A 12,097-nucleotide genomic window follows, 5' to 3' on the forward strand; every position below is an offset into this window, starting at 1 on the left:
AAAAGATAACTTTGCATTTTATGTACAGAATAGATGTCAGAAGAGCAGCTTCCCTTCTCATTGTTTTCTGTGGGTGAGTGGTAGGAGAGAGCAGCTATAGCAAAGCCAACAGTGGGTTTTCTTCCTGCTCAGCACCGTCTAACAGGTCTGCAGCAGCAGGGACCAAATAGAGAAATTAAACACACTACCATGGTGAAGATCATGTTACAGTACTGCTAAGAAAGGCAATATAGTTCTGGAAGAACACAACAGAAATATGCCAAAACGCCAAATCCAACTGCAAAATTTAGTATTTGCATACTTCTGTGCTGAAGTGTGTATGGGACAGCTTTTTGGTAGCCTGCTCCTCTATGAAAAGGCACGGACAACCTGTTCACTCTCTACTGGTGCATACACAGGTCTAAAATTAATTTTGTGTTTGACATCAATAAATTGCACTTTATGTGGAGATCTCAAACCACTTTATGAATGTAAAAATAAATTTTCAAAAATTTGCCAACAAAAAGAATAGAGGCACAAGAAATTTATGGGACTTAGCCATTTTCATACCAAATCAGTGAAATCTTAATTCACCCAGAGGAGAAAGTGGTCTCAATCCAATTTCCAAGAATTTTCAGATACAAAACTTCCAGAACTTTCATACTTCAACTGGATTTTTATTACTAATTTCCCCTGTAACAGGTGGCTGAAATATGTCTCTCTGTATGAAAACAGATTTTGTTAGTGCCATCTCCTGGTGATAAAACAAAACTGAAAAATCATTAACTAGAGCTGAAGATTCTCAGAGTAGAGTGAAAAGATAGTGGCTTGATCTGGTTTGGTTTTCTTGTTCTTAATGGCTTGATCTGAGGGATCAAATTTTCCTCTCTGTAAACTTGGAGGATACAGAACTCATTAGCCAATTTGAGTATTAACATAAAGAAGCATCAGTGACAATGGACGAAAACCACAAGCTTCCATCATAGTGAAAACAGGTGTCATAAAACTATTAATAAATACACCCCATCCCCTTCATTTGGTTTGCCCCAGTCAGAAAGAATAATATTTGGTCTAGGAAAATGAAAGAAATGTGAGCTTTACTTAAACCAACACCTTCACTATACTGCATTTTGGATGGCTGCCATTAATTTTAAATCTCACTGTCCAAGTCCACAAAGTGGAGGGTAAAGGGTATAAGACACAGTATGAGAGAAGTTAAAATACACTCTCAGCACAGAATGGGTAACTGTTGGCACTATGCCTAATACTCTTGAGTGGTTTTACAGTTCTTGTGTAAAGTAGCTCCTTTCTGGCAATAAGCCTAAGACTCTTCAGGGCATTTTTCTAAGTTGCCTGAGGCCTTTATAACAGAGTCCAACACGCACTTTGGCATCACCAGCTTTTTTTATTTTCATCAATATTTTGTTCTTAAACATAATTCTGAAGAATTATCTGTTTCAGATAAAGACTGTTGAAGTACAGAGTCAATGTAAATCATTCCCTGCTGTCCATCATTTCTGTTTAAGAGTTGCCTGAACATCATTTGTGTTCAGGAGTTGAAACATGCCTGAAATATGAAAGGTAGGGAAGAAAAGAAATAAGCCTGAAATAAGCACTCCAAAGGAGTGTCTTGCAACAGCAATCTATGCACTAGCTTTTACATAGAAGTAAACGTGCACATTCTAGGAGAGGCACAGCAACAGCAAACCTGCTTAAGCCCAACCAGGACTGCTGGTCACCCAGCCCCTAAAACTAATTGCAGGTTTAAACTCAAGGAGTCCCATGTTCACAGCTGTGCCATTTTGTAAAGTCCTTAACAAGAGAAAAGAATCTGCTGAGGCCCATCCTTATTGTCTTCAGAATGGATTTCCCCAAACAACTGCTAGAGTTGCAATGCCAATGCAGACCTTGCATTGACAGATTCTGTGTTGTTTTTTCAAGCGTATCAAGGCCACCAAAAGATATGCAAAGCTAAAAAATGTGTCATGCTGGATAAAACTAAGATCATTATCACTTATTTTTTTATACTTCAATATCATCAATAACCAGGCTTTAAAACTGCTTGGTAATTGATTATTGAAAACAACTGAAAAAGAAAGCGAGTCTTGAGTAAAGCTTTCTACATAAGGAACTGCACAGAATACTGATGAATGTCTTTTTTTTCAGACTGCGCCAACTGACACATAAAAAACAAAAGTACTAGAGAGAAAAATAAGTATGTTAAAGAGATTTCAAGTATAGCTCAAGCCGCTTACTGATTAACACTTCAGCATATAACACTCCTCACAGACCTGTGTGGTTATTGTTCAAAAGTGAAACAAGGCTCTTTTGGCAACTAGAGACAAATTATCCTCCCTGACCAAGTTCACAGTTCTCACACAGCTTAGTAGCACTGGAAATGTTTCTCCCTCCAGAGTCTCTGGAGGGAAAATCAAATTAAATCAAGCACCAAGATGTAATGTCTGTCACCTATTTCCAGGACAAGGAAGAACCCTAATGATGTCTGACAAAAAACAAGCTCATCTTACACATGAACAAATGAGCTAATTGACACATTTTACTACAAGAAAATTACAGTCACATTTGCAAGAAAGCAGAAAATAAAGCACAGAATTGTCTTTATGTCAAGGAATAAACAGCACTACAGAAACCTCAGAAGTGGAAGATGACAGTTGTCTTTTCAATGACTGAAAAAGGACAACAAAAGGGGTCCATGATTGTCTGCACAAGTTCTCACTGAAGCACCCCATCCGGGGGGCAGACATCCAGATTTGCTTCCTCAAGCTCCATTTCAAGTTATATTTGACATATTTATGTCAAGTCTTCACAACTATAACACAGTCTTCATCACACACATGCTAACTGCACTGGTTTTAGTAGAGCAGCCAAGGTAGGAAAAAAAGAGCAGAGCAGCTTCAAGGCTTGAACTCCCCCCAGACACAGCATCACCTGCTGCCAGGGAGAACGGGGGACACAAGGAAATGGCTAAGGCACTCACGACTGTGAGCCACTCACAGCTACTGAAAATCCTGCCAGACACACCAGCTCAAGACACAACCACAGAAAGACCAAAAACCAGGTGGACAGGCTGCCTCTCCCCTACCCCTGTCCACGTTGGTCCTCTCCACCAGGTTGTGAGTGCAGTGACTGGAGGTGCTGCAGCTGCACTGATGTCACTAACAGCATGTCAGCATGGCATTTTGGTCACAGTAAAAATTCTTCTTCAGCCACATCCAGGATGCTTAAAGACTACAATATATTATTATTACAATATATCATATAATTTATTATTTATTCATATTATATTATAGAAATATAATGTATAAATATTAATTGCATTATAATAATGTTATAATTAGTATTATATATTCATATAATATTGTGTAATATATATACTTAATATATATTATATATTATTATAATATATTATATATTATTGTATTACTGCTCCTAAACTTTGAGTGAGTTGTCATAACATGTTAAGTATGACCTCTGTGATTCAGACTATTCCCCAGCAGGATTCTCTCTCCTGTAGTGCTCACCAATAATGCTGAAGGAAAAATAGAAAGTGAGCTCCCTAATTATTCCCACAGCTACCTCCTGCAACTACCTACACCAGCAGGGATATGTTTGTCTTTAATACTTCTCAATAAACTTCAAAAATATCTTTTCATTTACTGAATATGAGAAACAAGTAGAAGTGTTGAACATACTGGTGCTTTCAGAAAGATTTTTATTATGTGAGACATGAGAACACTCAAGATATGCCTGAACATGGTCCAGCTCACACTCACAAGTCTACTGTCTGCACATAGGAATGAATAAAACAAGCAATAAGAATAGCTACTAGACTTCTTAGAAAACAAAATTACTATTCAGATGTGCATAAAGTATAGATATGCTGGTACTAAATCCTTCAATATGTAACTTTTGGGCATCACTACACCAGATCACAGTTCTAATTGGAACTGTTTGAAATGTACACACCTTAAAATAAACAGCTTTCTTAATAGAACATTCTGTAAAAAGCTGATTTTTAAAAATTGTATTATTTTTCATAAAAACCTGCTGCCAAAAGAGCTGCATTGATGAGAGATGTTGAAGACCAGTGCTGGTATCTGAAGTCCACAGTATTTTACCATGTCCTCAGTGTTTATACATAATCTTCCCTGATGCCAGCCCTTCAGCTGAATTTTCTACTTGCTATCCCACCAAAAAAGCAGACTATATTACATGTGTGCAAGCTAAACAGGCCAAGAAGGAAAGGCAGAATTGACAGCTTCTAGGAACAAAACAATCAGGCACAGCAGATAAGAATCCCAGGTTAAAAACCACAAACACAGGGGCTGATGTTCTCTTCACCTTCCTATGCTGCTCTGCAACACATACTGTAGGTGGATTAGCTATTATGTAGGGCTACTTTAAAGATCCCAGTATAGATTCTCAGTTTTTAGACATACAATTTTGAAGACAGCAAGAATCAGGCTCTGCCTGTAGTGAAAGAGATAGAAAAGTTCCTCCAAAACTATCATGTGGAAAGTCCTCCTCTTTTCACCCTATGTGCTATGGATTACACCACCACCTCTCCACCACTGTGAGCATCAGATCAGTGTTCTCAGAGGTCACACAATGAATATGTGTATGTATTACCACTGGTCTGACTCAGCAGAGCACCCAACATGCAGTTAACTTTCAACTAGCTCTGGAATGCTAGTGATTCAAGTCTCCAAGTCTCGCAGAAGAGGGATGGACCTCCTAAATTTTCAAAGGGAAGCAGTGAAAAACAGAAAATGGAGAGAAGCAACACTTTGGAATTGGAATAAAATGGGAAATCTCTCTCCTTTTCTCCTCTTTCACATGGATATCAACCCAAGCCTTTATAAAATTTATTTAATTTATTTAATTTTAAACAGCTTAATTATTTTCTATACATTAAAGTGTCATGTCTATGTACATTAAATTTTGAAAATATGATAAAAAACTCCTCCAAAGGAGTATCCTCATCTCCAGCATTCCCAGAGTCAAGAAGTATTGCAGACTTAAATGTTATATTTTGATATCTAAGACCCAAGAGCAGACGGCCAAGTACTTTTTCATCTGATGCACAAGCACGTACTCACAGAGAACCAGACTCCAAATTTTGTGAGAGTTATGCATCATTAATTTCTACAGCATAAACAGTGGTTTAAAGAAATTAATTGCAAATCTATGATCAAGACAAAGCACTCTACAGCATGTCCAGCCTAGACACCTTAAAAAAGCATGACTATTGCTGCTTTCATCTGCAAGCAACTGTTAGTCACCAGTGGAAAGGTGTGTTCATGCATCCAAGGAGTACTCCTGATAGCACTGACAAAATTCTGGTGCCACAGAAAATAAAAATACTCTCTGGATTTGTTGAGTCAAAAGGTTAGCTTATTCTGTTTATAAAGAATCTTAGGACAACTCAGCGATTCCAAGCAACTGCTGTGTAATACAAAGTCCCTGAGCATAATCAAATTATGAGTTTCTTTCATGGAAAATATCAAGACATCTTTTTGCAGTGTCTCTTCCTTTGTAGGAAAAGATTGGTAAATAAGTGAGTGGTTTCTATCTACTTAAACCAATACCATCTGGATATGTGCTACTGGGAAAAAATTGCAATTACTGATGGCAGCAGAAAAATTAGTATTATCTTCACCTCTGCATGGGGAGAAAGCATTTGAAAATTCTTGCTGTTTTGGCTTTAAAAACAGTGGGACTGGCAGTTCTGGGGGGCTGTGGGACTTGTAATAAAGGGCTCTCATTTGTAACCACACATTTCCAGGAATTTAGGGCAAGGGAATAAATAGGACTGTCAGTGGTACTGCTCTGAGGAGCTATCCCTCCTCCAAGTGCAGGCTAGCAGAAAGGTTTCCAGTAGCTGCAATTGGGGCGCTGCTATTTGAAGATAGGCAGGGTGTTCCTTCATGAATTCTGATAGGTGAGATCTACTATCCATGGATGATCCTAGATCCATGAGGAATACCAGCTGTCCAATGGCTCATACTGTATAACCTCTCATTCCTTTCTAAGAAGTTAATGTAATCAAAGTGTGTTTTTACAGACCCATAGCTATGACTGATATCAATCAGTCAATGAGAAATCCATGGTATATTACACCTGTTTAAAAAAAAAAAAAACATAAATAAAACCAAATAACATTGCAGTAAGTAACAGATTAAAGAGAACTGCACATGACTGTTAATTTTGTGACTTTACTGGTTACAAAAAACAAAGTAAAAGCTCTGTATGGTCTCTCAAGAAGAAAGAACAAAGTCAAGCAATGACTTAAGCTCTAACACAAAAAGAACCTTTTTTTCCTTTCTTCACCTCTTCAAAAATATGAAGTTTGCTATAAGCTCAGTTGCCTTCACATTAGCTAAATCAGCCATGACATTAAGTGAGTGAAGACCAAGTACAATAAAGCAGCCATGACTGAAAGGAGCCTCTGATAGGGAATTAGGATGAACTCAGCTATTGCACTTCTGCCATCTCTTCAGTCTAAGCTGAAAGGCACAGGCAGTAGGGAAGCACCATACAGATATCGACAAAACAGGAAAAGTAACAGTTCACATTCTAAAGGATATGCATAAAACAACATGAAGAGAAAACAGCAAAACCACAGAAAAGACTCTGCAGTCCCTTAAACTCTGTGGCACTTCACAACAGAGAAGTACTGGAGGAAAGCACAGTACAGAAGCATTCATAAACACAACTACAATCACATCAAAATCAGATGCTTATTATAAGCCTTCAGATATGCCATAACTGAAGTGTAATCACATAGTAGCAAATCTTCAAGGACATCTTTCCTATTATAGCAATAATGTTTGAACTCTGACTTTTCAACACTTACATTTTCCTATCATTTAAATCTTAGAAAACAAGACTGTAAGGGGTTTGAGAGATCATCTCAACCACAACCTGTCTCAGGGTAGAATCAACTAGATCCAAACATTTCCTGGCATAAAAAAGATTTTTAGGAAACAGATGCACTTGTCAGTGTAAGTCACTAGGCTAAGACATCATAGAGATGGAGTGTAACTTCAGCCCTAATTCAGCTGAACAGCTCAGGCCCAATTTTCATCACTAGGTTCATCTGTTTAGCATTAAGCACATGTTTAAGCAGTTTGTTCAATCATAGACTCAGTGCCTAATTAACTTGTTCAGACAAACACATTAAGTTGACAGAAACAAAATTGAAGTATGGCTTCAATCATGGTTTTAATTCATATATACATTAAGGTTTTAATTAAGTCTTATGATCTTCTTGCAGCAACACACTGAACTGTAACTTTATCTTCAGCACAAAATTTTCAGCACTGAAACCAGTAAGATTCCAACCAGAATATTCATGACTGAATTTAATGTAAAACCTTCATGCTTACTCTGCGTCTGCAATGTCTCCATTTTCTCCATCTGTGAACAGTCACAAAAACACAAAGCATCCTGTTTATTTCACAGAACAGCATTCACAGCACACTTCTAGACTGAAAGTTGTCTAAATGTCTACAGAGACATTACAGTTACTCACACACACTTTCCAGGTAAAAGTCACTAAAAATGAAAGGCCTAAGCGTGTTATCTTCAAAGGGAAGAATAAAATCCGTAAGTAGGAAAGATATGCCTTAACAACACTTAAATGGTCATAAAAGTCTTATTCTACATATTGTTTTTTATTGCTACATTGTTATGTTGTGAGAATGAAAATTGTGAAGTACAACAATAAAAATCAGTATTATTTATTTTCATGCCTGGGTGAAGCATAAATCACTCTCTCCAATTCAACCAAGGACAGGGAGAGCTGAATGTTCTTAAATTCTCAGAGTTTATTTTAAAAGCAGAAAGTCCCTTGCTTTACCACAGGTAACTAAGTCTTCAGAAAAGTCTTAAAAAAAAAAAAAGAAGCATGTTTTGCAAGGGTTTATACCATGTCACTATAAACTGGCTACAAATAAAAATAATTATTCCCTGTAGTTCTTGTCAGCAATTTTAACTACATGAGTAAAGTATAAATATAATCAAGAAAAGATTATAACATGATGAATGCATTAGCTTTACTCAACAAAAGCACCTTTATTTTAATAAACAGAATTTTTCTACATAGGGTACACAGACCTACAAAGCCTATAAAACTGAGGTCAATATACAACTTGTCTTGTTGTAATTCTGGTGTCCCTTCCTGTTCTTCTGTAGCAATATCATATCTTACAAGGAATGACAGTGTATTCTATACTATCATCTTTTCTCATTAGCTACTAGAAGAATGTTAGCAAACTGTTTTTTGAAGCAATTGACCTGCAAGTAGAAACAAACCAAATTTTTTTATGAGAGTAGAAACATGTTAAGTCATTCTTCTGCATTTCCTTCCTCTAGTCTTCTTTCTGATTCCATCATGAAAATGTATAACTTTACATTGACATGCAAATGAATATATTCTTTCTTTAAAATATTAAACCTTGGAGAGCATAAGTCTTCTCATTTTAAAAATGATTATTTTGTGCTATTTTAGTATCAATTTCTATCATTGGTGGCCAAACTAAATCAGACCAAAGCATCAGACTATCAAGAAGGTCATTAAATCATATATAACTAATTAAATGTTAACTGGACATTAATTACTTTCTAAAAGTCTAACTAACTTTTGCATCAGATCCATAAACAGCTACCCATAATAGTAAAACCCCATACACTTCTAATCAAAGTGATTTTAGAAATTGTGAGAGTACAGCACCAAGTACAATGGCTTATTTAAAAATAAGATTTGCAATCCTGAATAGGGTTGAAACTTAATGTGCTAAGTTAAAACACACAAAAAATCTTCCAACAAATTAAAAAAACCCCAGAAATAATAACAACCTGGAATTGAATGGCTGTACTGACAAATTCCTTTGCTCTATCAAAGAAACAGAAGCTGTTTCCATCTTTTAATGCAGTATTTCTGTCCATCAGTAAGATGCTGTAGTGACCTTTTTGTGCTCCTACAGATGTCAAAAGAACAGTTATGTCCACTGCTTTAAAATCTGTTTTTCTAAGATGACATTACTCAAAGCTCAATGACTCTGCACCAATAACAGTATGACAACATAATCCATAGCAATGATCCATAAATTCGCTTTCTTCAAAATAAAATTTTAATTCAAGCTGAACTGACGCCTTGGAAAATCAAAACACTAGTCCTTCAGAAAGTGAAACAAAAGAATAATTCAGAAATCTATGTCTGTAGCAGGGTATGCTATACAGTCTACTTTTACAGTGCAGTTTTAAGAGTTTTAATCAGAGTTGGCTTACTGCTTCACCCACTGAAAGATGATGTAAAATACTTTTCAATTTCAACAAAAGCTAAATTACTCCACTGCAAAGATCAGTTTAAGAAATAGTAAATCCAGCTGAAGAGATGGTTTCACAAAAGCATCTAGTTATCAGACACTGGTATTTTGCACATAGCTTAGCAAGCAATATCCCAGAGAAGATGGAAAGACAAGGTACTGAACCTTCTATTTTTTCCTTCCTATTTTGTCGCTGGACACATCTCACCTCTACAACAGCTACCAGACAGTACAGAAAGCAAACACAAACCATAACCCCCTCCTCTGGGACTGTGCATCCCAAGACTGTGAGTGCCTGCCCTCATCCCAAACATGAATATGGACAGCCAAGCCTCTCGCCATGCTCCCCTCCACAATTTCCTTGGCACAATTCCAGGAAAAAAATGTACTTCCTCCCAGGGCTGAGCAACCATATAGCCACCCAAAGGGTCTACCTACCCTCTGAGGTCCATTCTCCCCTATCAGCCCTTCCGTCTTTGCATGGCTATGGTTTTTGGAGCATCATCTCTCAGTGGCACCATAGTGAAATACTTAGAAGTATTGATGACACACTCCTGATGAGCCAGTCTGGGTAGACAGGCCTGTGATGGAGAGAGGGAAGGAACAGGCACCAAAAGCTATAGGGATACTTCACTGACTCCTGAGATTTTTGTGTCCCACTAGTGCTTGTGAGAAAGACACACCCTAATATAGGTGTAAGCTGTCATGCATTTTCTAAATAGAGTGCACATGCATAGGTGGCGTTACAGTTTGTGTACAGTTATCTGGGTCTAGTTCGCAGACCACAGCATGGTAATAAATTCTCCTTGAAGAGAAAATCCACACTGAGATTTAACTAGGCAAGAAATAATAACTGAGAGTTTGAAGTTAGGCTTGGAACAATAGGTACATTAAAAATTCCCAACTGCAATAAAGGAAGACAATGTGCTTTCAAAACTGATGCTAAAAAATAAGCTTTTCTCTCCATTTTTATAGAATATCTTCCATGTCCTCCATGTCTGCCAGCATCTCATAACTCATGCACTACTGAGAATAATAAATACATCATATTAGCATCCAGTGTTTTGGTAATTTGTATCCATTTCTCTTGACAGTTGTATTCTTGAAATACCGCAGGGGGCTTCATTCCAAACTACAGTACTCTGAAAATATCACATTTTTCTAAGGTCCAGGTCATCAGCCAAGAAGAACTAGAAAAGCTCACACAGTCTGAAAGTTTTTAGTTCTCAAGCATCATCAGAATGCCTTCTTGATACAGCATAAACAAGCAAGGCAAATGATAGCTAAAGATGTTCCACAGCACTCAAGGCAACCAGTCCCCAAACATGATTGAGTTTCTCAGAGCTAGTATAATGAAATCTACTAATTACTTTTTACTTGCATCACTTTAATTCCTAGGAAGATTAGTCACAGAAAGGAATGCCTTTGTGCAAGGGACTGTACAAACACAGTGCAGAGCACAGTCATTGATACTGCTGCAACTGCCACCAAAAGGGCAGCCATTATCCGTGGACAGGATGATGTATATCCTAGTGCACTTACCATTTTCACCAGTCTGCCTGAAAAACCTTCTCAAGTTTATTATGTCCACTCAGATCTCCTAAGCTTTTTCTCTACTAGGACCTTAAATATCAGAGCTGTGCTACTGCAAGTGGTTGCTCCAAAAGAACAACATGAGCTTTCCAGAAGCGAAGTTTTTTTCATCAGGGCTAGCTACAACCTTCTGAAAAGATGCTTAAAAAACTCAATACAAATCAGGCAGCACTGAGTACCTGAGTCTGAGGCAGGCTTTCTGACATGCCACCAATAGCCGCAGCATCCTCACCTAGCAAACAAAGGTTCCTGCAAGCCCTGATTCGTGCACCTTCGACTCTCAATGCTGCCTTGTTCCCTTTGCCTATAATGGCTTTAGACTTTACAGGATTGCAGGCATAATTGCTAATGCTGCAGTGGCAGCAACTGTGAGATCCTCAGTCCATGCAGGACATAGGAAACCACTAACCATGTCCTCGTGTGAGCCGACGGCAATGCCGAGGCACAGGAATGGGGCCATGGACACCTGGCCCTGTCTCGGTGTGCCCGCTATGACCACCACTCGTGGCGTAGTGCAGGCGGCCACAATTCGCTGCCCGGTTCCAGCCGGGGGGACAACTACCGCCACCCTTATCACAGCCACGGCTCACCCCACAGATTTCGCGGCCAAAGCATGAGCAGCTGCAACCGGGGCCAAAAGCGAACAAGGGAGGAGGGCACAGCTAAAAGCCATAGATTTCGAGTATTTTTAAGTTTAAGAGGCTGGAGTTGCTAGCAACATAGAGGCCGGCAGATGAACAGAGCTGTCACCTCACCAAGCACGACACGTCTGGTCTCTTGCGCAGTCCTTGGATAAGAGGAAGCCCCGGGCGGGACACCGCCCGGCACCAGAGCCACGAGCCTCCGCGCGGGATGCACATCGCTCCGGCCGGCACCCCCGCCGCTCCCGGCTTCCCGCCCGCTCCGCAGCCTCCCTCCGCCGGTACCTATCTCCGCTTATTCACCAGTGCGATGACAAATCTCCCGGACGTGTGTCTGTCCCGTCCTTCCAGACACCGCTGCGTCCCCATCGCGGCGGCGGACCGGCCGGCGAGGTGAGTAACCGCGAACTGACGGCACCACAAGAGCGTTTGTTTTGCTTTCCCTTCTCCTCCGCCCTCCCCGCGCTGACACGGAGGCCGTGAGCCGCCGACTCACCCTGTCCCCGCCGGGGCGGGCGCGGGGCCGGGAGCAGC

The 12,097-nt window shown here is 39.3% G+C and overlaps 1 protein-coding gene across 1 annotated transcript in view; it reads right to left on the reverse strand.

Annotated features, from left to right (window-relative positions):
* The window catches only part of GLIS3 (GLIS family zinc finger 3), a 157,129-nt gene extending 145,038 nt beyond the window's left edge, over positions 1–12,091 (reverse strand). The window contains exon 1 of the mRNA XM_015653122.2: positions 11,849–12,091. The gene's annotated coding sequence lies outside the window, so the exon portion shown is untranslated. The remainder of the gene's footprint in view (positions 1–11,848) is intronic.
* Positions 12,092–12,097: the final 6 nt, after the last annotated feature.

This window comes from Parus major, chromosome Z (genome assembly GCF_001522545.3).
Source record: "Parus major isolate Abel chromosome Z, Parus_major1.1, whole genome shotgun sequence".
NCBI classification, from domain to species: domain Eukaryota; kingdom Metazoa; phylum Chordata; class Aves; order Passeriformes; family Paridae; genus Parus; species Parus major.